General features: G+C 37.2%; 1 pseudogene; it reads left to right on the top strand.

Annotated features, from left to right (window-relative positions):
• The first annotated feature begins 5906 nt into the window (after positions 1–5906).
• LOC102500718 (60 kDa heat shock protein, mitochondrial-like) lies at positions 5907–21398 on the top strand (annotated as a pseudogene).
• The last annotated feature ends 1682 nt before the right edge of the window (positions 21399–23080 follow it).

Raw genomic sequence — 23080 nt, 5'->3', positions numbered from 1 at the left:
ATCTTTGCCTCACCATCTCCATTTGCTAGGGACAGCCTGAAAAGAACATGACCTTGACTGTGATGAGCTACTGCTAGGGGCTGTCAACCAGTGACATTCCTTGCCCCTGGGCACTGAGTTTTTTCTTGAAAATGAGTATACAGCTCCATGTTTGCTGCATGTGGCTAGCAGTAAATGGTTTTATGGCTGTTTCCAGTGCAATCCATACCTCAAGTCACAGTTTCATCTATAAATATATACATAGATGCATACATTTAGAGATATGGTAAGGTCTTTTTTTTTTCTCTTTTTTTGGAGAGGTTTTTGCTATAGGGCACATGTGCTCGCCAGAAAGACAGAGAGAGACAGAGAGACAGAAAGTGAGAAATCACCCCCGGGGGGATGGCCACACCACAATCCCTTCTCCTCCATTCTCCTCTCGGGTTCTTGGGCATACGTGTACACGCGCCTGGAATGAGTTTAAGCCGCTGGGTCTGGGACTCAAACTGCGGTCGACTATACGGGAGTCCAGTGACATAGCCATTACTCTAATTGCTGGTCCCAAGGTCTTCTTTTCTAAAACAGTTTATTAATAAAAGTCAAAGTAGAAGATGAACAAAATAAAAATGCATATATATTTTTAAATATTTTAACTAAATGTTGGTACTTTATTGTTTTCATCTGCCAGAGGGCACATGTGTTTATGAGAGAGAGAGAGAGAGAGAGAGAGAGAAAGCACCCCTTATGGGGGCTACCATCACTGCCTGGCATTGTTTCTTGGGTAAGTAGGCTGGATCATTGAGTAGTTTTCAGGATGCCTTTTGATCTATTATCATAAAGCTTAGATCAGGGTAGCCATAAGCAGACTATGAAATTCTTCTTATATCCCACATTTGATTCAGCTTGTTTGGCCATCCAATGGCCTCCCCTTTAAGTGAGACTCTTCCCTGTCCTAGTGTAACTGTAGCAGCTACTTGAGATGGAGAGAGCCAAGAGAGAACTTCAGAAAAGGATGAGAATTCAGGAGAGGAAGTGCCCTTTCCCAGATTATTTCTGTTTATGATCATTTTACTCATCTAAAATCTGCATTCTTTACTTCAGTTCCTTCAAAGACTCTTTCTAATTTAGCTTTTAGAATTGAAGAGAGAAGTGCTTGAGAGCCCTAAAGGTTAATACGCTATTAACATCTTTTTTTTTTTCAGAGTTTTTTTTTTTTTTTTTTTTTTTCTTTAGGGGGCAGTGGTTCTCCGGGTTTTTTTTTTTTTTTTTTTTGCTATAGGGTGTGTGTGCTCTCCAGAAAGAGAGAGACAGAAAGTAAGAAATCACCCCGCAGCGGGGAAGGCCACATCACAATCCCTTCTCCTCCATTCTCCTCTTGGGATCTTGTGTATGCATGCACACATGCCAAATGTGAGTTTAAGCCACCGGGTCTGGGACTTGAACAGTGGTTGACTACATAGGAGTCCAGCAACATAGCCATTACACGAACTGCTGATCCCTGAACATCATTTTCATATGTGCTTCTAAGGTTAATAGAAATGGATTCCGCTCTCATGAATTTCTGCCGATAACTTGAATCTGGATTGTTTGTGTAGTGTTTACAAACATCTGGCTGAACCATTCCACCAACCTAGGATGACTTTATCTGCCATCCCACTTTTCATGTTTAGGAGAAAGAATTATGGAGAAGACATAGCTGATTGTATGTTTCATAGGTACTTCCTCTAGGTAGGATGCTTTAAAAAAGAAAAAGTAAAAATTTCTTTTCTAACTTCTTCATTTTTAACCTGAACTGATACATTGTTTAAGTGGAAAGATTTTAGGTTAATATAATTACATTGGGCAAATGAATCACCTGTTTTCTGAAACTTCTATGCTTGTGTTTTGCCATGAGAATTTCAAGACTTTTACATAAAAGAATTAAATAGATAGAGCAATTCCTGAGGTCTGCATGTTTGTGCTCATGGACCTATAGCGGCATTTTCTGGGTAGGGAAGAGAAGAATGGAGAGTTTCACCTTTATTAGGATTGCTGTTGTGTTACCATTGTGATTGTTGCTATCGTTTTTCTGGAAAGAGGTTTAAGAAGCTAATCAGTAATTTAAACGAATCCATCAAATGGGTGTTTTCAGTAAGATTCACTCTTCAGGGAGGGATGATTTTTTCCTTCAATGTTTTAAAGTAAGAGGTGTTCCATAAACCGCAGTTAATCAATGGTTTCAATTTGTCTGGAATAAAGGACTGTTAACAAAGAGAGCAAAAGCCTATGTTTGAGGCCAGCAAATGATGTAGTGATTACATTACTGGACTCCCACATGGCTGACTGAGTTTCAAGTCCCAGACTTGGTGGTTTAAAACTAACACTGGGTGTATGTACATGCATGTCCAAGACCGCAGAATAAGAGTAAAGGAGGAGGGATTGCGGCATGACCATCCCCTCTTGGGGTGATTTCTCACTTCCCCTCTCACCGTCTCTGTCTGTCCGAGGTGAGCACACATGTCCTAAGGCAGAAACCTCTACCCAATTAAAAAACAAAACAAAAAACCTATGTTTGGAGGGAAGGGCTATGAGCCATGGCCTGTTACTATGGACTTCTGTATCTAAGTGGTAATTTGTACCCTGCCTCTCACAAAAGTCACTGTCTTTCTGAGTGTTCCACTCTCCTCAGAGGATTTTGGAAGATCATAATCTTTACTTTGGTCCCAAATAGCACTTTTAGTAAGCTTTCTATTTCTTATAATATTTAAATTTTCACAAAAGTCACTGTCTTTTTGAGTGTTCCACTCTCCTCAGAGGATTTTGGAAGATCATAGTCTTTACTTTTAGTAAGCTTTCTATTTCTTATAATATTTAAATTTTCTGTATCTTTTTATTAAGTATCTCACTTATACTTTGTGCTGCATCATTAATTACTTACACGGACCTACTTAGAGTAGGCACATAAAAGGTTTAAAGGCCGAATGTAGTTGAAGTGAAATATTTTTACGCCTTATGAAAATACACAAGTGAGTCATTCTTTATTGGAACTGAAGACTCAAGTTAAAAATTCTTTCTCATAATCTTTTAAACATATGTTCAGCAGAGGGAAAAATATATTTAGGCTGGAATCTTCTACTAAGTTAATAAAATAGTCATATTTTCTCATGAGTTCAGACATTTCTAAGGTCCTAAAGTTACAGTGGTAGAACGTTAAGTGAGACAATACTAAGGGAATGGCAGAGGCAGGAGTGTGGAAGAAGGAGAGGTTCTCGAAGGTTCCTTTTTATTTCTGCTATTCTCACTTTCTCACATTCAGTTAGGCTAGGCAGTTCCAGTTGCATAATTAGAATCTCCCCTTCAGAATACCTGCTTTATTCATTAACAGAAGAAGATTAAACAAATTGGTGTGTGGTATGGAGAAGTGGTGTGTATGTGTGCAGTACGTCTGAATAAAAAGATCTTGTATATTTCTGAGTAAGAACAGGTTGACTCTATTTATTTTTTAGGCATACATGAGAATCCAATAATGTCCCCAGAGATAAAGTCCTCTACTTTAAGCTTTATAAGAAGCAAAATTTTGAAACTTAAAATAAACAAAAGAAACATGGTACCTATGTTTCCTTCTTCTGGTGGACATCGAGTTTCTTTTTCTTTCTTTCTTTTTTTCCTAATTTAATGCAAGACTTTTTTTAAAAAAAATGCAAATTCTGGAAATGTTTCTCTCTCTTTGAATGAGAGAGGTTGTCACACTTATTGATAGCTGAGAACATCCATCTTTCATCTCCAAAAGACATGATTGACACTTTTGACAAGCTAGGCACATGTATACCCCCAAATCACACAAATAGCCCTTGGGGCCGCTCTGTCATCGGGGTACCTACTTTCAAGAGAAATGGATGAGGTAATGTCTGTAAAGAACTTTGAGAAGGCTCAGTACCAAAAATAAAATATTTTTAGAAGACGTTATTACTTTGGACAGGCAAGACCTAAATGTGTAATGTAAAGCCAAGTAAGAAGAACACAGAATTATTATGCCAGTCAGAGGCGGCTGTGTGATTATGGTGGAGGTGCAGGAACCCATGAAAGAAAAGGATTTCATTTGAAGACACAGAAAGAGACAGAGTTTTGGAGAATTAAGGACTGGGTTAAATGATCAAATAGGGGCCCAAAATTTGGGAAAGTAGGAGGTCACAGTAGTTAGCAAAGGAAAAAGTAGCTGTGCTTCTCTAGTTCTCAGCTTCTTTAATCAAGCTGATTTTCATTGTAAGTTAGGTTTTCTCTTTTTTCCCCCCTCATATCCTCCATTTCAATTTCTTGCTCTTAGTTACTTATGCATACTCTGAATTAATTGAATACATTCATCACATTATCTTCCTCATCAAGAGTGTACAGTGGAAGTCTTTGTTGCAGTAGTTTTCCCAGATTTTAAAAAGATAGTTTCCAATGAAATGATTATTTAGAAGAGCAATTGTAAAATACTTGAAATTATAGTCTTTGTAGCCAGAATGGAAGAAGGGGGCCTGGAATATTGCCTGCTAAGATTTTCCCCCTAGTGGCATCGAGGAGACTGCTTGTAACTCCCTGATTGTGGGATAAAACCTACAACCCTCATCTGATATCCAGTCTTGAGATCAGGGCTACACATTTCTATAATACTTGGTCAGCCTTGCTCAATATTTCTGAATATGCTTTGGGTTTTCCACTCAGGCACTCTCCACATTGTTCTTACACTTCATTTTTATGTTTTACATGTTCTTTTTGTCTAGAATGTCCCTCTGTTGAACTCTGCACAACCTCTTCAAGCTCCACTAAGGAAGGCCATCTGCTTTTGACCTATGCCATGCTATTTTTTTCTTTTTGTTTAACACTCTCTCACTATCACTGTCACTCACACCTTTATTACTCTTGCTCAACTGCGTCATCCAAAGGTCTTCAATTTAGCCCAGTACTACTCAGTGCCTGAAGCAATCTGGAGCAGAATACAAAAACTGTATTATGAGGTCTTCATCTCCAATAAGTGGAACCTAGAATTATTTCTGCTGGCCTGAGCATGATATTTTATTTGAGTGGAGTGAGCCCTTTGGCATCAAATGTACCTTGTTGGTATGGTGGCACTTCTGTCTCAGTGCCTTATCTGGCCTTCTGTTCATATGTTGGTATTTGAATCTGCCTAACTTTTGCTTTTTCTCTTTCTGGGAACTGGAGCTTTTCTCTGTCAGTGCAGATACTGGGTGAAAGCATATTTTCAGGGACAGTGGTGTTTCTCTGAATTAACTTTAGCAGTCTTCTTCGTATATTTTCTTTGCATAGGCAGTTTTGGGCCTCCTCATAGCATGGCGACCTCTGGACAGTTGGACTGCTAGCAGGTTGGCTCTGAGCTTCAGTAACTGCTCCAGCAAGCAAGATGGATTCACAGTGCCTCTCAGACTTTGCCATAGAAGTCAAGCAGCATCACTTCCCCTACATTTTGTTGGGTGCAAGTAAGTCATAAACCCTTCCTGATTTATGAACAGGGAAATTAGACTTCACGTTTTGATGGGGATTGACAAATGTGTAGGACAGAAGACGCTGTTGCAGTTAGTTTGGAAAATACTATCTGCCACAGTCAACCCATATAGCTGTCAGCATTTATGAACAGACCACAGATGAAAATAAAGTTGGCTTCTTGCTTGGACAGTACGATAACATTCAGTGCATATGTTCATGTGTTGTCAGCTCTAATAATTTAGATATTTAAATGTAATTGATGATTGATATTTGTTTTTATTGACTATAAGAGGCTATGTGTATTTTAATTTCATTAGTGCATGTTCATTGAACATAGGATGTCGGAACTTGTACTAGGCACCAGTATTTATTCTGATGCTTTAGAGATAATTTAGGAATAGATGATTAAGAGTTGGCAGGTTGTTAAGTAGTGCTGGCCAGGAGAGCAGTTCGGAAGTATAATGAAGGATGGAGTTCCCAATGGTGGGCCAAGGGCCAATATCAAGGAGACAAAGGAGGAGGAGTAAGGATGTCAACTGACCAATTTGTTGTAAAGGAACCTGAAGAAGACACAAACAAAAGAAGTGAAGGTGATGCTATAGATAGTCAAATAGATTTTTTGTTAATAGTCAAGCCAAAAACTAGTTCCACAAACATGGCTCATGTATGAATTGGAAATCAAGTTCTTACAGCTACAGAACAGCTTTGAGCATTTGCTTCTCTCGAGTTGGCATAAAGATTAACCTCAATAATTCAGTCTCTATAAGAAAATATCAGAACCACATTTGGACTAATAAGTTTGCTGAGTTGCCCTATTTACTGATAATCCATGTAAGTTTTGTTCGTTTTAAGAGAGTTCCCTTATTTACAGATAATCCATGCAAGATTTGTTTTAAGACAGTCTTGCTGTGTAGTGGTCGTCCTGCCTTAATCACCAGTTGGCACCATGAGTGTTTATACCTGGCAAGGTATAAGGTCAAGGTATAAGGTCAAGGTATAAGACAAGGTCTTCCTGTGTTGCCTAGGCCAGCCTGCAGCTCATGATCCTCCTGCCTAAGCCTTCAGAGTCTCTGGGATCACTGGCACGTGACCACTCTTGGCCAATAGTTTAGACTGGGAATCAGACCCCACACCCAACACTCTCACATGGTCCTAGCCTGCGGAGCACAGCATCTTGGCAGTATATAGCACCGTAGCCAGTCCCATGTGGGGTTTTTAATGATTATTTCATGTTGATAATGATAGTAAATTACTTGGAGTTATCTCTATTTTTAGTATTTCTGTCTTTCTCTCCATCTTCATCTGCTTGGTTTGAATGTGTGTCTCCTCCAAAATTCATAATGAAACTTCATCTCCATTGTGGTAGTATTAAGAAGTATGATCTTTAGGAAGTGATTTAGTTCCTTATGAATACTATCTGATGCCCTTATAAAAGGGTTTAACAGAGGGAGTTTCTCCCTTTTGCCCCTTTTGCCTTTTGTCATGTGAGGATACAGCATTTGTCCCCTCTGTAGGATGCAGCAACAAGGAACCACTTTGAAAGCAGCAAGACCGGGTTCTTACCAGCTGTATCTTTACTTTGGAATTCCCAGCCTCTGGAACTGTAAAATAAATTTTATTTATAGATTACTGTGTCAGTGGTAATGTGTTATAGCAGCATAAGCTGACCAAGATACCATATTCCTATCCTTTTCTCTTGTTGTCTCTCTATCTCTGTCTTTAAATATCTCCAACATGTCAACTAGTGATTAGCTATCTCTTAAGAGGTAGATGTGACTGGCTTAAACCTCTATTTCCCTCTTTTCCGCAATTCATGAGAGGGTATTATCCCTTAGGATATCATAATGATACGTGGAGAAACACATTGTTGAAAGAGTGCAGTCAGTATGTTGAACAATTTTCCTGCAGTGATTTTTACAGTATCCTTCAGTGCTAATGATGTCTTAACTCTAAAGGGACCCGATTGATGTCTACATAGGCATGTCTGTTGATTTGACTTACCTCAAGGGTCACATGTATACTGTCTTCTATAAGGACATTCTTAATGAAGGTCCTCCCGGATGGCCTCAGGGAATATTCTTCACAACTCAAGGTCTCTGATCTATTTTTCTACCTCTATGATTATAACAAGTTTGGGGAAGAAAAATCACTTCTGGTTTGTATTATTGTACTTGGGCTGCCATAGCAAAATTCCACAGACGGGGCGGCTTAAACAGTAGACATTTATTTTCTCAGTTTGGAAGCTGGAAGTCCAAGATCAAGGTGCTGTAAGGGTTGGTTTCTGGTAGGTTTCTTCCCTGCTTGCAGATGGCTGCCGTTTTCTGTGTCCTTGCATGGTCTTTCCTTTGCGTGTGTGTGCAGGCAGAGATAGAAGGCTCTCCGACCTTTCTTCCTCTGATAAAAACACTAGCCCTAGTCAGGTTGGGGCCCCACCCTTAGGACCTTATTTAACCTTAATTACCTCATTCAAAGTCCTGTCCCTAAGTAATAACCACAATGGAGGTTAGAGCTTGAACATGTGATAGGGAGAGAGCCTAATTCAGTTCCTAACAAGGTTCTCTAACAATTAATCAGATATGGGACCAGCAGATGGCGTAGCAGTTATGTAGCTGGACTCTCACATGGCGGACCAAGATTAGAGTCTTGCACCCAGTGGCTTGAAAATCACGCTGGGCATGTGTGTGTGCATGCCTAAGATCCTGGGAGAAGATCATATGAAGAAGGGATGGTGTGGCTGTCCCCTCTTGGGGTGATTTCTCACTTTCCCTCTGACTGTCTCTCTCTGGCGAGTACATGTGCCCTAAGGCAAAAACCTATTAAAAAATGTTAAAAAAATTAATAGGATATACAACTTAGATTTATTTTTTTCTTTGTGTTTTTTAAGAATTTCCAGTTTTGGGGCTGGCAGGTGGCATGATGGTTGAGGTGCTGAACTTTCACATGGTCAACCACGGTTTGGGACTTGGATCTGTTGGCTTGTTTTCTCATTTTCCCTTTCTCTCTCTGATCAAATTAAAATAATAATAATAAAAATAAAAAAGTATTTAAATAAAAAGAATTCCCAGGTTTAAGCTAACCGAATCTGTTTAAAAATTTTAAGGAATTTTATGCATTCAATCTCTATACATCACTTAACTTGTAAAGTGAATTTACTCAACACGAATACTTCATACAGTGCAGTTGAGGATACTATACACGTTATTATCAACAGATAATAATCCTGTATTTTGTGTGCATATATGAAAGAATATCAGAAAGTTGAAACCTATATTTAAAATAATAAATGCAAATAATTTAAATCTGATATACCTCACCACTCAGAATGACAGTTCAGATAATTTCATCAATTATAGGTGAAAGAGGCCCTGCGTCTGTCTTGCGAATGGTACATAGCATCCTGACTTTTGAGGCACATGAGAGAGATTCATATCTTGAAAAGCATGTGAGTGTGTGTGTGCGTGTGTGTGTGTGTGTGTGTGTGAGAGAGAGATGTGTGTATGTGTGTGTGTGTGTGTGTATGTGTGCATACTTGTGCTCCGACACTAATTCTAAAAAAAAAGGATGGCTGACCACGATTCTAGTCTAGAACCTGGTGGCTTGCTTTCTTCCTCTCTCTGCCCCTCTCTGGTCAAATTAAAATAAATAGATAAATAAAGTAATTAAGTAAGTAAGTAAGCAAACAAGTAAGTAAATAAGTAAGAAATTAAATAACAATGGGGCCAGCAGGTGGCATGGTGGTAAGGACATTGGACTTCCACATGGACAACTGTGGTGCGAGTCCCAGACCTGGCGACTTGCTTTCTCACTTTCTCTCTCTCTCTCTCTGTTCCTCTCTGGTCAAATTAAAAGAAAGAAAGAAAAGTTAAATAAAATAATTATTTGAAAAGTGTTAATAATTTTTTGTCGAGAGTGATTTATACCTTTGCAATACTGTTCGGCAATGGGAGAATCTAGTCAGCGGTGTCAACTTTATTAACAAAAAATATGTTACAAGGTAGCTAGCAAGCTTTCTATTCAGTGGTAGCCCTAGTTGCTATTTCTCCAGCCACAGTTGTATCAAATGAAATGTAAGTAAAGAGGAGTAAATGGAAGAGTTAGGGTGAAGCTTGAAGTGGGAAGAGCAGTGAAAAAAGAGAAAGCAGAATCGCAAGAAAAAAATGGACTTAGGGTAGTATTTTGCTGAATCTTTTTTATATTTATGTTAGGATACATTTTATTGGCTCATAAAATTTAGTCACATGGGTAAATTCAGAACTAAGGCGGTGAGTCTCCGTCTATTTGTTATCATTATAATAGTGTGAAACCATTTCCATCACAGGTGTTTCAAAGACCCATTGAGGTTACATGACTTAAACATTAACGTATTATTCTAATAACGTGAGGCTGCTACCCTTTGACCGAGAAGCTTTTGACTTTAATAATTTCCAGGTTATTCCTCAGCCAACGTATGTTTCCCCTTGAATTTTCACACTGGTGCATTTCTTTAATATAAAGTACTGATATAATAAATAAACTATATCCAGATGAAAGCCTGTCATCTGATACCTCATCCCAGCACAGTGCCTGCAAATGCTAAAGCAAACACTTTCCAACAATGTGCTGCCTGTGTTGGGGACAGGGGCCCGAGACTGTGACCGAGGGAGGTGTCTGATAAGAAGAATTAAACAAATGGAGTAGGTCAAGGAAAGATTGCCTTGGACAAGGCCTCGGGGTCAATACTTTTTTATTTTATATGAAGGGGAGGGGGGAGGGGGGAATTGAGATGAAGAGACATCAGCATTGCTAATCACAGATTGAAAAACTTTGTGTCAGATGTGGAAAAACCCCCACCAGTGTGCAGTCTTCTGCATTATGAGTGCACATGCACGGAAGAATGACCGCAGGGGTTCAAGAGCCATCTGGGAGTGATTGGTAGTCATATATTTTTTTAGCTCCTTGTCTGTAGTCAGATTTTCTGTTTTGTTAGCCATAGAACCAATGATTTCTTAAAGCATTACTCTTTCTGAGGGAGTTCATTTGCTTCATTTTTCAGCTAGGATGTGCCTATAAGCACAGTGCTTATCTACCAAAGTGCCAATCACCTGGGTTCAGCAGTGTGGCAGTCAGCGATGTCTAAGAAAGGTTGGCAACATCCATCTGAACATTGTGTAATGCTCTGAATGGATATTCAGTTCATGTCTACTGGTTATTGCCTAGTGAGGCAGTCAGATTTTTCTCCCTTTCTTTCCCCCTCTTCCTTTTTTGGTACTTTTGCTCAGTCCCTCCCCTCCCATTTTTTATTTGTTGTTTTGATGCTATGGGGGGAGGAGAAGGCATGCTTCACTGAAGGGTAGTCATGTTGCAATCTATTTTTTTTTTTTTTTCCCAGTTCTCCATCCTGTCAGAATCCTGGGCATGGTGCATCAGCCTGGTGTTTTTTAAATTGCTGGGACTGATACTTGAACTCAGGTCAACCATGTGGAATCTGACTTCCACCGTGTAGCACTTAACCACTGTGCCACAGGGCTGGCCTTTCCCCCCTCCTGTCAGATAGCAAGAATGGGAAGCAAAGGAAGAAGAGAAAGACCATTTGTGGGTGGTGGAGAGCATTACAGAGGGAAATACAGATTGTTGTTTAGTGGTAAGGTCTTTTGAATATACTAGTTTTTCTACACACTCACACTCAAAATTTGTAATGTTTCTCTAGGAGTGTACATGGTCAAAGAAGGAGAAGAGAAATAAGAAGATTAGTGTTTACAGAACTTCTGTTTACCAGGTTCTATTAGAGAACTTCATGTAATCCTCATAACAACTCTAGAAAGTACTAATGAGAAAGCCAACCATCAGAAAAACGTAATTTCTCTGATACATGGAATTAATATCTATTACTTAGCATTTGGAGAGTACCCAAGCTGTCTATAAAAATGTTATTTCCACATTACCACACATCACCTTAGCATACATATTTGAAAACATGTACAAACATAAAATTAGTGAAGCAAGAAACTCACTGGTAAGTAACTCATTTATTTAGAACAGATTTATGAGTTGCCTACATTGTTAAAGGTCACATTTTAGGCATTGAAAACTCTATACTGAAGATGATTAAAGTTACAACATTAAACAGGTATTGATTTATTTGTATCTGTGCATTTATTTGGCTTATGAACACTACCACAAAAATATAACATGGAATTACATAATGGCAATTATAACTAACTGACATTAATTGGGCACTTTCTGTATAGTCTGCTAATTGTGACTGCTTATTAGGTTCTTAGAAGTGGAAATTTCTGTGCATTTTTCATGAAATTAATTATTTAGTCATAAATGCCTTATTTCAAAGACAACTTAAAAAAGATTAAAAGAGGGTCAGCTGGTGATGTGATAGTGAAGGAAGCTGGATCCCACAGGACTAACTTTGTGGTTTGAGTCTTGAACCCTGAAGCTTTGAAAAATGTGCTGGGCATGTGTTGTATGTGTGCCCAAAATCTGAGAGGAGAAGGGATTGTGGTCTGGCCATCCCCTTGGGGGATGATTTCTCATTTCTTTCCCTCTTCTTTCTTTGTATCTTTCTCTTTGGTGAACACCTACACCCTTTAATATGGCAAAGTAAAATAGTTAAAACTAAGGAAATAGTTCATAGCAAAACAAGATGAAGAAAGTAGATAAATAAGACATTGTTCGATACAGAGGGATGCTGGGAAACAAACTGAAGATCACACAAGCCTATGTATATTTCACCAGAAATGGGGAAAAATAGTAAAATTCAGGACCCATGAGATGAAAAAAGACCAGATATTAAGGAAAAGTCTAATTTCTGAATCTGAGACTGGAGAGCAAGTGCTTTAGTAGACCTTCATGTATGGTGCCCCATGAAGAACAATATACTTAGTCCATCTTCCCTTATAGGTTGATGGCTTCAGTACATTTAATTCAATAGCAATTCAATATACACGTTTCTAATGGCGTAGAGGGAAGGATTGGGGATAAGGGGAGGATGGAATTAAAAGGGCGGGCCATATAATATCCACTCTTCTGATTTTTCTGTCTTAATTAGAAGAAAGATATCAGATGACTATATATTCTGCGCATTCTCATACTATCCTTCATAAGAATGATTTCTTTCAGTCAGACATTTAAAAATCAAAAATTCACAGTGAGTTCAAGATTAATTTCAGTGTGAAGTATTTGGAATGCACATATTCTGGATTAATCCACCTTTATGCTTTAACAGACAGTCAGACTGGGGATTGAGTTGACATCCTCCAGGAGGGAATTATTTATGAATTCCAAAAGGTTTTCATTATAATGTCCTAATTTCTTTGATAATATTCTTACCAAGATGTTTATGACTTTCACATCTGCATTGGTATTTTTATACAAAGAATTCCTCCTCTCTCTCCTTAAAGTAGTCTATGTTTTACCTTAATGATCCTGGTTGTGAAACTTGAATAAGAAACTTGAATATTCTTTTATATTTAGCTTTATTACCAATCTATATATTTTTCTATTAGTAAATCAGTGCATGGTAATTTAGAAGACAGAAGTTATTCACACATCATCATGCAAAGTTGGTATTTAGATAATCATCCTTACATTTTTCCATGAATAAGTTTAAAAAAAAGTCTTACATATTTTATGTATTATTTTTTTGCCTAGTTTATCCAGCCTTTTCTCTTGTACACCATGGGGTTTATGACATTGACATTTAAGGTTGTATAATATTCCTTTGAGCTAATGTATTATACTTAGCTATATGGTTTACTTAAGCACTTTAAGTATTGTGGTGTTAGGGCATAAGAGACAGAAAAGAAAGGGAGAGGAAGAAGGGCCCAAATCCTTTATCACAGCTATGCCAACAAACACCCATAGACTTCTCTGTCTGAAGGCATCAGAAACTTGGAGTGCTACAGAAAACTTTGTGTGATAATAAGTGAATTTAAGAAAATGTTCTTCTCAGTCTCCTCCCTCTTCCATGTCTTCTGCATTACCAGTAGACACAATAGAAGTATTTTAAATAAAGAATGGAAAGAATACCAGAGAGGCGATGAAAAGTTGTGTTGAGTGATCTGATGCAACCTTCAGTAAGGTCCTGAACTCTGTATGGAATAAAATCCCAAGTGTATGATTTAGATTTAAGTGTAGCTATATTTAAGACAAATTAATATTTGCAAAAAGCTTCTGTACTGGAGGTTACATAAGGTATTATTAATATTTTAAATTAATAATAGACTAAATTTACAAGGTTGTAGAAGGAATTTTACTGAAATGTGAATCCATAGGCTTGGAGAGGGGCGGCCTGCCCAGCCACTTTTATTTTGTGACTTTCTAGTCTAATCGATTTATAATAAAACAAAATACATATTAGATCTGAAGTGTTACCTAATTTTAGAACTCGATTTCCTCTAGGTTGCAGGAGTCTCTTGAAGAGTTGGGATAGAACCAATAATGTGTTCTAGACTAGATAGGAAGCTCAGCACGGACACTTTCAAGGGCATCTCCTGGAAAGCAAAGCGTGCGCTGCAGCTATAACTCACCCACCAAGTGCTTCCTCTGAAGTGTCACTTGGTGAGCTTAGGGAGTTCTTTGATTGCCAAAAGCATATTTTATGCATTTAAGCATTGTCTTCAGTTACTGGATTTATTTCTATCATTAAAGAATGACATTACTTTACATTTGGTTTCTTGGTCCATGGCATGGTGGGGGTGAAAAATTCTTTAATGTTTCTAAATATATGACTATAATCAGATCCCCATCTAGATTCTGTCTGTAAGGTTTATTTAAGAACAGAGTTTGTTATCCTTCATGTTGTCCAACACCGTGTTTATTTCAAGTGTTATAATTTATAGTCTGGGCTTTGTTTAGTGATCTGGTTTAGGTCCCCCTGAACAAGTAAAACCTTTCTTAGGAATATAATTTTTTTCTTTAGGCACCATGGTGGAGACTTTGTGAAAGAGAAGTAGTGTTCCCCTTCTTTTAGAGTATGAAATTTATATAGGCTTCTGTTCCAGTACATAAAAATGTTTTTGGAGCTAGAAATGAGTAGTTGCTTGAGAATGACCTAGTAGAAAGACACTTGTGTTGGAATTATGACCCGGTCCTAATCTTGACTCATTACTAAATGATTATGTGTTCCTTCATCTCCTAGTTATTGTAGTTGCATCTGGTTACCTATTGCATTAAAAAACGGTTACTATAGACGTTTAAAAACATGTATGAAAGAAGAAGGGATAATAAAAATGAGCCGGTATATGAAGAGAGGGTCTTCAAAAATTCATGGAAAATGCATATTATCAAAAATATGCATGAATTAAAATTTTTTTTGCACCAAAATAAACTCATATTTTATTCTATTTTTTAAATGAACTTTTTAAGTCCCTTTGTATACATCTTCGAGGTTTCACAATTGTGAACACACTGTCAACCATATCTATATGACTAGTATTCCCCTTCCTAGGAACATTTTGAGGCAAATCTGAGATACCTGTAAATATTTTATTAGGTATCTGTAAATGGTAAAGATTGTTTATAAAAATACAATCACAATTATTATACCTAAAAATAACAAAACTTTTTAGTATCCTGTTACTATTCGTATTTTCTCTATCCATATATATTTTAAGTTTGCTTGAATTCGGGTCATATATTCGGTTGTCTAAAGTCATGATGTATTTTTCTTTCTTTTTTTTTTCCTATGCAAAAATGTATTGTGAGTTGCCCAACAGCCCTAGTTTCTTCATGTTTCTCAAGTTTCCTGTCATGTAGGATCTCCTTTACTTTTCTTCTTCTAATTGCAAATTTTGTTACTGTTGAAGTACTTGGTTTTATCCCAAAGTTCCCTGTAATTTGGGCTTAAATGATGGCTTCCCCATGTTGGCATTTAACTCATTCTCTCCTTTGTTTTTCCATTAAAGCTACTAAATCTAAGTACAGATCTAGAAATCTGATCAGATTCAATTAGACTTTTTCTTTTTACTTTCATCTCTCTCTCTCTCTTTTTTTTGGTGAGATTACTTTTTACATGGTATTATGTACTTCCCAGAAAGTAAATAACGTCTGGCAATTCTTTCTCTGAGTTATTGGCCATTGACAGTATCTAGGTATCTTAATTCATTTTGAGTTACAAAATGATGGTATTCTATCTTTATTTCTTTTCATTATTAGCTGCAGAACTTTTGTAAAGAACTTTCCCTTATTAGCTATCATTCCCCTGAGGTAGGGGCTATATAAAAAAGGCACCAAAAATTAGGTTCTTTTCATTTATATACTAGTGTTCAGAATAATGGTGATTTCCTGTATTCTTGCAAGGATGACTTATTTTGGGCAGGGAGAGGGGTTGGAGTGGGCTGTGGAGGCACCATTATGAGCACATGGATTGAAACATTGTTTATGTGTTTAAATATATTGTTCCAAATCCCAATACTTTGATAGCTTCCTTGCTTCTGGAATGACAGGATGTTCCCAGCTCATTTTGTACATTTCCTTCCTGTACCAGATCTGGAACAATTCATGTTTTCAAAGAGCCTAATTCCTTTTAGTGGGGTATGGTATTTAGATGTCATTATCTCGGTGCTTGGAGTGCTTATTGTTACCGAGTTGGTCCTTTTTTTCTAGGCCTTTTAGTAGACAGACCCAGAAAAAATTTTTTTAAAAAGATAAAATAGACCATGAATTCTTACCAGTATTTGCCAGTATTACTAAAGAGTTTTCACTTGTCCTTCATCTTTCTCCTTTGACCTCACTGAAAATCTTGATTTTTAACACAGTAATTATTTATTTGCTTTATCTCACTATGTATACATAATAATCTTAGAATAATCATGCCAACCTACAAGATGATGCTGAAAAGGATTTAATATGCAACACCAAATAACTATTCTGAGTCACTTGTAATAGTTACTCTCTGTGTGGTTATGTCATTAAATGTGTAGATTCTTATATCTATTTTGCTTGCAGTTTTTATAGATTTCTTTTGTAAGTTTGTTTTATAATTATATAAAGTACATGATTCCAAAGGAAAATCTAAAATAAGCTATTTATAAAATAGCCTGGCTTTTATTCATGGTCCTTCTACCCTGTTTCTTCACATTTTCTATAGGTAATCATTTAAAAATGTTATGTCTTGTCTTTCTATGTTAAAAAGATTGAAACCTACCTGAATACTATAGGTAGTATGGACTATTTTTCTTAGATAAGCGATAGACTACTAGTACTGTTTTCTCTATCTTTTTATTTTTACTTAATTTGTGGATATCACTTCATAGTAATATATAGTAACACCCTCTCTTCTCTTTAAAAGCCCACAGGACTCTATAGTGTGAATATACCCTATGTTTTTTAATCAACAACTTGATGGACATTTGGGTTGTTTTCAGTCTTTTGCCAGTAAAAATATCACCGCAGTAAATACACTTGTGCATATGACCTTTCTTTCCCATTAGTATGTTTTTGGGATAGAGTCCAAGCTGTGGGATTGCTAAATCAAAGGGTAAATGTATGCATAATATTTTTAGATATTGACAAATTGGCAACAGCCATTATTACAGATATGAGGTGGTATTCAGTATGTTTTTTGGCCTGTATTTCCCTAACAATTAGTGATATTGAGTATATTTTCATATACCTTTTATTGTTATATATTTTCTTGTAAGTTTTGCTATAGGGTGCATGTGTTTGCTGGAGAGAAATGGAGAGAGAGAGGACAAGTAAGAAATAGCTCTGGATGGGGGTTGGCCATACCACAGTCTGCTCTCCTCCTGGGATTTCTGGTATGCCCACACACATGCCCTGCATGATTTTCATGCCACCAGGTTCGGGACATAATTGTGGTCAGCCATGTGGTAGTTCAGTGCCTTACCCACCACACCACCTACTGGTCTCTTGCCCATTTCTTAAATTTCTTTTTTCCTTGTTACTGAGTTGTGGGAGTTTTTATATAAATTGAATACTAAATCCCTTATCAGGTATATGGTTTGCAAATATTCTCCCTTTCTGAAGGTTACCTTTTTACTTTGTTGATTGTTAGTTGTGCAGAATCTTTTGGTTTGATTTATTCACATCAATATATGTTTGCTTTGACAAACAGAGAGGCATGACATTAGTAGGACGCAGATATGGTTTATTACCTGTTGTTGACGTGTATAGTATTCTCAACTGGATTGGTCTGAGAAGTATTTCATGTTGGGTAAAGTCTTTTTGCAAGCAAAATGAGAAATAGTGATTGGTTAAAAAATAATTGGAATAATAATTATAATTGGGAAAAACAATGAAAAGATATTGGATGGGAACCAGCAGTTAGCATAATGGCTATGTCTCTGGACTCCCACATAGTCGACTGTGGTTCGCGCCCTGGACCTGGTGGCTTAAACTCCCGCTGGGCACGTGTGCGTGCGTGCCCAAGATCCCGTGAAAAGAATGGAGGAGAAGGGATTGCGGCATGACCATCCCCCCAGGGGGTGATTTCTCGCTTTCTGTCTCTATGTCTCTCTCTGTCTGTCTGGTAAGCGCACGCACCCTATAGCAAAAATCTCTCCAAAGAAAACCCAAACAAACAAAAAGATATTGGATGATGAAGTGGGGATTTTAATGTCTCTGTATTGACTGACATGCTTGGTATTCCTTCTGGAAAAAGAAATGTAATACATTGTACAATTATATGTGATTCAATATAATATAAACAAGATTATGATGATAAATAAATAAATGAATTTAAAAATAAAAAATAAGTAAAATAAAAAAAATATATGTTTGCTTTTGTTTCCAGTGCTTTTTGAGTTATAGCCATATAACAATTGCCAAGACCAATGTTACAAAACTTTCTTTTTATGTTTAGTCTGACAGTTTCAAATCCTACTTTTAAATCTTTAATTCATTTTCAGTTGATTTTTGTGTATGGCATAAGATAAAGGTCTGTTTTTATTTGTTTATGTATGGGTATCCACTTTTCCCAAAACTATTTTGTCTCTGGACTCCCACATTGTTGAAGAGACTGTTTTTCCATCATTGTGTATTTTTGGCATCCTTTTTAAAGAACAGTCAACTGTATATGCTTGGGTTTATTTCTTAGTTGTCTATTTTGTTTCATTATTCTATATGTCTAATAATTTTTATACTTGTGCTCTACTCTTTTAATTACTATAGCTTTGTAATGTATTTTGAAACCAGGAAGTGTGATCCTCCAGCTTTGTTCTTCCCTTAAGATTGCTTTAGCAATTTGGAGTCTATTGTGGTCCATATGAACTTTAGGATTGTTCTTTCTCTATCTGTAAAATATGCATTAGGATTTTGTAGAAATTACACTGTATTTGTAGATTGCTTTAGACAGTGTAAACATTTTAGCAAAATTAAGTCTTTTAATCTGTGAAGATGGGCCATCTTTCAATTTATTTGTGTTTTCTTTAGTTATTTTTGCCAATATTTATAATTTTCAATGTTCAAGAACTTAACCTTCTTGTTTAAGTATTTTATTCTTTTTGATGCTATTGCTAATGGAATTGTTTCCTTAATTTTCCATTTAAATAGTTCATTGGTAGTATACAGAAATGCAACAGATTTTTCTATTTTGATTTTATCCTGCATCTCCCTTGAATTTGTATTAGTTTTAATAGTTTTTTTAAAAGACAACTTTAGTGTTTTTTGGGAACCAGCAGTTAGCGTAATGGCTATGTTGCTGGACTCCCACGTAGTCGACTGCGGTTCGCGTCCCGGACCCGGTGGCTTAAAACTCACTCTGGGCGCGTGTGCGTGCGTGCCCAAGATCCCGAGAGGAGAATGGAGGAGAAGGGATTGCAGCGTGACCATCCCCCCTGGGGGGTGATTTCTCGCTTTCTGTCTCTACGTCTCTCTCTGTCTGTCTGGCAAGTGCACGCGCTCTATAGTGAAAAACTTCTCCAAAAAAAAAAAAAAAGACAACTTTAGTGTTTTCTACATATAAATATGCCAACTGCAAACAAAAATAATTTAATCATTCTTTTCTGATTTAAAATTTTTTTCTTTCCTAATTGCTATGTGTAGGACTTTAGAGCTACATTGAATAGAAGTGATGAGAATTAACATATTTACCTTATTCCTGATCTTAGTAGAATACTTTCAGTTTTTACCATTGAACATCCTATTAGGCATCCCTTATCCTACATGGACTTCATTATATTGACATAAATTTATTTCATATCTTATTTTCTAAGAGTTTTGTCAAGAGAGGATATTGAAATTTGTCAAATGTGAGATTATGGGCACTGGCTGTCAGAAAGGGGTGGGAGCAGCCCAAGCAGCAGGACACAGGAGTGCTAGAGGGGGTATGGACTTACTGCTGTTTGTGCTCTGCGCTCTGTCCCTCATTTGCCACTGATAAGCTGCCTCACCTTGTGCACACCTGGCTGCCACCCAGCAGAAATACTTTGGTTACCCACAGTCCTTTGCTAGATGAGACCAATGGTGAGGGAAATGGCTCCTCATCTCATTCAGGCTTATGCCAAAGATGTAAAATTTGGTGCAGATGCCTCAGATTTAATGCCTCAAAGTGTATATGTTCTGGCTAATAATGCAGCCATTACAGGGAGGCCAAAGGAATGAACAGTGATTATTGAATAGAATTAGGGAAGTCCCAAAGTAATGAAAGATGGAGTGACTATTGCAAAATGAATTGACTTAAAGGATAAATATAAAACTATTGGCACTAAACTTGTTCAAGACATTTCCAATAACACAAATGAGGCTGACAGTGGCCGCTACTGTATGCTACTGTATGCTACAGAGTGTGCTAGTGTACTGGCATTCTCTGTTGCCAAGAAATGCTTCCAGAATATTAGCAAAAGTGCTGATTCAGTGGAAGTCAGGGGAGATATTTTCTTAGCTGTTGGTACTCTAATTGCTGAATTTAAAAAGCAGTCTAATCCTGTGGCAACGCCTGAAGAAACTGCTCAGGTTACTACAATTTCTGCAACCATATGAAGAAATTGGTAACATCATTTCTGAAGTGATGAAAAAAGTTGGAAGAAAGGATTTCATCACAGTAAAGGATGGAAAAACAATGATAAATCAGAAATTATTGAAGGCATGAAATTTCATCAAGGCTATATTTCTCCATACATTATTAGTATATCAAAATGTGAATTCTAGGACACCTCTGCTCTTTGAGAAGAAAATTTTGAACATCTAATCAATTCTACCTGCTTTTTTTTTTTTTTTTGAGAGGTTTTTGCTGTAGGGCACATGTGCTCGCCAGACAGACAGAGACAGAGAGACAGAAAGCGAGAAATCACCCCCCAGGGGGGATGGCCACACCGCAATCCCTTCTCCTCCATTCTCCTCTTGGGATCTTGGGCACACACACACATGCACCTTGCCTGAGTTTAAGTCACCGGGTCCAGGACTCGAATTGTGGTTGGTTACATGGGAGTTCAGCAACATAGCCATTACGCTAACTGCTGGTCCCATAATTGGCAAAGATGTTTATGGAGAAGCTTTGAGTACATGCATTTTGAATGGGCTAAAAGTGATTCTTCAGCTTGCCATAGTCAAAGTTCCAGGTTTGGGTGATAGTAGAAAGAACCAGCTTAAAGACATGGCTGTTGCTCTTGGTGATGTGGTGTTTAGAGAAGAGAGGTTGATCCTAAATCTTATAGATGTCCAGCCTCATGACAAGAAAAGTTAGAGAGGTCACTGGGACTAAAGATGAGATCATGCTCTTGAAAAGGTGACAAGGCTCAATTTAGAGAAGTATTTACAAATTCTTCAAGCTCTCATATGTCACAACTAGTGAACATGAAAAACAAATACTGAATGAACATTTAGCAAAACTCTCATATGGAGTAGCTATGCTGGTAGGACCAGTGATGTTGAAGTGAATGAAAAGTAAGACAGTTATAGATGCCCTCCATGCTACAGAAACTGCTGTTGAAGAAAGCATTGTTCTGGGAGGGGACTGTGCTCTGCTGGGATCCATTACAGCCTTGGACTCACTCACTCCATAGTGAATTCAGTTATCACATCTAAGAGTTTTTTTGGTTAATTGTTTAAGTGTTCTACATATATATGCCATATCAGCTGTAAATAGGGATAATTTTACATCTTCCTTTCCAACTTAAGTGGTTTTTCTTTCTTTTTCTTGATTGTTTTGGCTAGGACTTTTAGTATTCTGTTGGCAGGAGTGGAGATAATAGCTATCCTTATCTTGTAAGTTTTAAGAGTTCTCTCTATTCAGTGTATTATCAACTGGAGTTGTCATAGTCTTAATTGTTGTAAGAAATGTACCTGTTATATCTATTTTTGATGCATCTTAATACTTTTTCTGCAGTGATTGATAATATCATGTGAATTTTGTCTTTCCTTCTGTTCACTTGATGTGTCACATTTATTGTTTTCAATATGTTTAACCATCCTTAGATCATGGGGATAAGTTCTTCTTGGTCATGGTGTTTAATCTTTTTAATGTGTTGTTGGGTTCAATTTGTTAGTATTTTAAGATAATTTTAATCAACACATTTATATTCATCAAGGATATTGATCTGTAGTTTTCTTTTTTGTTATATCCTTGATCAAATTTTGAAATCAAGGTAATGGTAGCTTTGTAAAATGAGTCGGGGAGTATATCTTCCATTTAATCTTTTGGAATTATTTGAGGAGATTTGGTATTAATTCTTCTTTAAAGGTTTTATAGAATTAGCAGTGACACCATCTGGACCTGGGTTTTTCCTCATTAGCAGACTGTTAATTATCAATTCAATCTTTATACTTGTTATAAGTCTATTCAGGCTTTCTTTTTCTTCCTGGTTTAATCTAGGTATATTGTATGTAACCAGAAGTTTGTCCATTTCATGTAGCTTCTCCACCTTGTTGGCATAGAGTCACTTATAATCCCTAATGATATTTTGTATTTCTGTGCTATCTGATGTAATGTAAATTTTATTTTCATTTCTGATAATAATTTTCTGAGTTTCTATTTTTTTCAGTTGGTCTACCTAATGGTATGTTGATTTTGTTTATTCTCTCAAGAAAACCAGCGTTGGGACCAGCAGTTAGCGTAATGGCTATGTCGCTGGACTCCCATGTAGTCGACCGTGGTTCGAGTCCCGGACCCGGTGGCTTAAACTCACGCCGGACACGTGTGCATGCGTGCCCAAGATTCCGAGAGGAGAATGGAGGAGAAGAAATTGCGGCATGACCATCCCCCCTGGGCGGTGATTTCTCGCTTTCTGTCTCTCTGTCTCTCTCTGTCTGTCTGGCGAGCGCACGCACCCTATAGCAAAAACCTCTCAAAAAAAAAAAAAAAAAAAAAAGAGAAAGAAAACCAGCATTTTGTTTCACTGATTCGTATATGCATGTAATTTTTACTATAAGGTGTATGCATTCACCAGGGTGGGAGGAAGAAAGGAGGAAAGTGAGAAATAATTCCCAGGAGGGTGGCCATACCACAGTCCTTTCTTTGCTCTCTTCTTGGGATTTTGTACATACATGCTCATGTACTTGGTTTATTTTTCAGGCTGTCAGGTCTGGGACTTGAACCTCACAGCTATGTGGGTTCCAGCTGCCTTAACTACCATACTACTATCTGGCCCTCAATGATTACAAAAATTTTTTTTTTGTATCTTTTATTGTATTTTTAATTGTATTTTCTTTGTCTCTGCTGTGATTTTTAAATTTTGTTCCTTCTGTT

This window comes from Tupaia chinensis, unplaced genomic scaffold (assembly GCF_000334495.1).
Source record: "Tupaia chinensis unplaced genomic scaffold, TupChi_1.0 Scaffold000362_1, whole genome shotgun sequence".
Taxonomy (NCBI): Eukaryota; Metazoa; Chordata; class Mammalia; order Scandentia; family Tupaiidae; genus Tupaia; species Tupaia belangeri.
This window is presented reverse-complemented; position numbering and strand designations above follow the sequence as displayed.